Source organism: Zalophus californianus, chromosome 1, assembly GCF_009762305.2.
Source record: "Zalophus californianus isolate mZalCal1 chromosome 1, mZalCal1.pri.v2, whole genome shotgun sequence".
In the NCBI taxonomy this organism is placed as follows: Eukaryota; Metazoa; Chordata; class Mammalia; order Carnivora; family Otariidae; genus Zalophus; species Zalophus californianus.
Genome location: NC_045595.1, coordinates 136110784 through 136114772, shown reverse-complemented (window position 1 = coordinate 136114772; position 3989 = coordinate 136110784). Strand labels below are relative to the sequence as shown.

Genomic DNA, 3989 nt, shown 5'->3' with positions numbered 1-3989 from the left:
CTGGTCGAGATTCCGCCCCCCCCCCCCCCCCCGGGCTGGTAAGGAGTGCTGATTAATTCTCCCTCTGTTATCTAGACGTCACACTTCTGGTTAATTATCAGTAAGAGGAAAAAGTCCCATCCTCTTTAGTGACAGTCCTAGAATCTTTCTTTTCATGCCCCGCAAATCCATCCCTGACTGCCACTTGACCCTTACCTATAATTCAGTTAAGGCCAGACTTCCAGGCTTGCTTGAACTTTAACACAGGCACTCGCCATGACAGCCTCGTCCTTTGCTCAATAAAGTGTTCTGGAATTCTGGTGCAAGTCACCCCCTAGAGCTCCAGAACCATCAGCTACCCACCTGTGCCTATCACCACTCTGGAAGCAAATCCCAAGTCGGATGTTGGCCCCTCCCTTCATTCTCCAAATACAGCTAACACCAGACTATTATTGAAAGTTTGAGAATAGAATTACAAAGACCAAAAGGTTTTTTTGTTTTTTTTTTTTGAGAAACTGTTTAATTTCCATCAACCTTATTCCACTTTGTTTGCCTTTGTGGAAGAGCAGCTTAAGACCACTCAGTGGTTGTTCCTACCCATTCAGTGGCCTGAGCAGTAGAACCTGCAGACCAGCGTTCAGTGGCAGGCTGAGCGCTCCAGTCTTCAGGAGGGAACTGCTGAATAGACACCAAGGGCACCTGCATGCCTTCAGACCACTCTTCGACTTCAGATTGAGTAGCACTGAACTCAGGAGCTGGAGCAGTCCATTTGATAAGGGAGCAGAAGGCAAGCTGAACACAAAGCATAAAGACCTGCAACCACCACCACCACCACCACCACCCCACCCCACCCCCCACTCCTGGGTGGGACATAAATGACATTCTTCCAGGAATCTCCCAACTATCTTAATGTTAATACTTTGCTAGAGGGGAAAACAACCTTAATTAGACAATGGCAAGGCCTCCAGTATCTTGTAGGTCAGTCCTCTTTAACATATGAAAGTTCTTTTGAAATCTCCCTTTATCTGACGTCCCCCAGCTCCCGAGTATATAATCACCACTCCTCAAGCCTCCAGGGCAGCAGCTCTTTCTGCCCACAGGTTCTGTCCCTGTTCTTTAATAAAACCACCGTTTTGCACCAAAGACGTCTCAAGAATTCTTTCTTGGACATTGGCTCCGGAACCACCTCCCCTCACCTATATTCCAAAACCACATCGCATTCACCCTGGCATTCCTCCCAGGTCACAGCCTTTTCAACAGCAGCCTGGCTCTTCCTTTGCAAACTCTTCAGGATCCCTGTAAAGATCAGGCATGACCTCCCACTGGTGTTCATGGGAATTGGTGCCGCAGATGCACTGAACTTCCCGGGCTAGCATCCACCACATCAGACCTGCTGAGTGAGCTCCCTTGTTGCAAGGGATGGTGATGTCCACATAGCGCAGAAAAGAGTCTATGCTACATGAGCAATGGTAGGCAGGTTAACATAAGACACCTCTGTGAGAGGTTGGTGATCAGCCCTGAGATCAGTAACTACCAGAAGTCTTGGCTCCCAGAAGGCTGCCTGGATCTGGTTCTTGAAGGTTCTGGGAGTGAAACAGCCAGCCATAGGAGTGGCTCCAGTAGCCCCAGCAAACTTTGGCACAGCACCCTGGCCAGTATTCCTGGATGATAGGACTTTTTTTTTTTTTAAGCGGGGGTTTTCCTTGGCAACAAAGCAGAAGCTGCCCGCAGAAGCTTCTCCCAGGTTCTCTTCAGATTGATGACGTAGATGCCATTACTTTTTCTTTTGTAGATCGACTGTTCCATTTGGAAGTCAAGGTTGATGCCACCTAAGTGGATTCCTGCAGCAAGGAATTTGAAGACACCTTTCTCCTTCATTTGCAGGACATCAGGAGCTCCGGACACTGTAAAAGTTTCCCTTTAAGTTATGGTGGGAATGTAGAACAATGCCACTGTGTGGACCCCTCCCCTAGTAGTAGCAAAGAGCAGTTGCTTTAGAAGTGGCTATTAAAAGGACTGCATCTGGGGCACCTGGGCGGCTCAGCAGGGCACCAGGCTCCCTGCTCAGCGGGAAGCCTGCTTCTCCCTCTCCCACTCCCCCTGCTTGTGTTCCCTCTCTTGCTGTGTCTCTCTCTCTCTGTCAAATAAATAAATAAAATCTTTAAAAAAAAAAAGAAAAAGAAAAAAGGACTGCATCTGTAGTCTATTGCTCATTGCCTCCCAGAAGGACTTTCCTCCCTGCAAAGTCATCTCTCCACTGTTCTCAACATCTTTGACAAGGCACCAATAGCAGAGAATTTCTCCTCCACCTCTACCCCAACCTGTTTGAGGCTAGACTTCCAATTAACTTTATTATTTTTTTAAGACTTTACTTATTTATTTGACAGAGATAGAGAGAGAGAGCGAGTACAAGCAGGGGGAGTGGCAGGCAGAGGGAGAAGCAGGCTCCCCACTGAGCAGGGAGCCCTGATGTGGGGCTTGATCCCAGGACCTAGGATCATGACCTGAGCCAGAAGCAGACATTTCACTGCTTAAGCCCCCCAGGCGCCCCCCCCAATTAACTTTAAAAAAGTCTACCGCTGGCATTATTATGCAGAGCAATTTGGCTGTGTCCCAACTGTCCATTCCACTATAAGAACTGGTCATTGCCTTCACCAAACCAAGAAGAACCCTCAAGTATTGATTGGAAAGGGATTTTCCAAACCAAGAGAGCAGTCTTTGTTCAAAACATAAATGAGAAAACTGCAAGCTGCTTTAGAATAGCAACTTATCCAGGTTTTGGCCACCAAGATTTAAGAAATATTGGCAACAGGTCTCAGGCCACTCTAGTACAACACCACATTTTCTTTTCCTGACTCATCAGAGCACCTGCGCATACACAAAATGAACTGTTATTCACCCTCCATGAAAAGTGGAGGGCTTTGGAATTGCCTCAGTCCAAATCCCTGGGCCTCAAAAGCAAACAGTAACTCCTGAGTCAAGCAATTGCTAGCCACCTCCTGCACTTACCGCCCCACCCCCCCACCCCCACACACATACATCCCCTTTTTGTCCTCTTAATGTTTCTCGTTGCCCTCTGAAAGGAAGAAAGGAAGGAGACTCAGCTTTACAAGTTTCTCCTGCCTGGGGTTTTGCCAGTTGGTGCTCCCGCTGTCCTGTCGTCCGCAGTAGAGGCATAGGCCAATGCCTGTCCACTGGTCAAGGAGTGGGATTATCCCCACCACTGTCACTGTGGCAGCCATTCCTGGACCTGAGAGCTCTTCACCAGAGGGCTAGAGAAAAACAAAAACAAAACAAAACAAAACAAAACAAAACAGGGTCGCCTGGGTGGCTCAGTCGTTAAGCTTCTGCCTTCTGCTCAGGTCATGATCCCGGGGTCCTGGGATCGAGCCCCGCATCGGGCTCCCTGCTCAGCGGGAAGCCTGCTTCTCCCTCTCCCACTCCCCCTGCTTGTGTTCCCTCTCTCGCTGTGTCTCTCTCTGTGTCAAATAAATAAAGTCTTTAAAAACAAAAACAAAAACAAAACCCAAAGCCATATGGAGGAACAAGGATATTGAGGTTTCTTCCTTGGTTTGGGTAACTTGCACCCTTGTACTGCTGGAGGGGCACCTCCTCACTGTATAAGTTTTCATTAGGGTATCCTCGACAGTTGCCCAGTTTTCTGAAAAGACCCTCTTCCTCTTCCTCCTTTTCTTCCTGCTGATATCCTCTCCAAGCCTTTCCAGGGCCCATCCCTAATTTTCCTCAAAACCTACCTCCTGTCCACAGAAAAATGAAGACCCAGCCGGCCCTCCAATTCACTGTTCAGTCTTGCACATTTTCCCTTTACCAACACTCAGAGTGTTAAAAGATTTCTTGTTAGTTTTGGTTTTGCTGACCCCTGCCAGGGTTCTGGGCCGTTTGATGGAAGTGGGTAGGAGGCCAAACGTGAGATATTGTTGGTTTGGGCCTAATGTGCCTAATACCCAACATAGTTCACCACCCTGAAGATTAATTTCCTGACAGGGACC

General features: G+C 48.1%; 1 pseudogene; it reads right to left on the bottom strand.

Moving 5' to 3' along the window:
- Positions 1 to 549: 549 nt before the first annotated feature.
- On the bottom strand, positions 550 to 3711 carry LOC113915927 (annotated as a pseudogene).
- Positions 3712 to 3989: the final 278 nt, after the last annotated feature.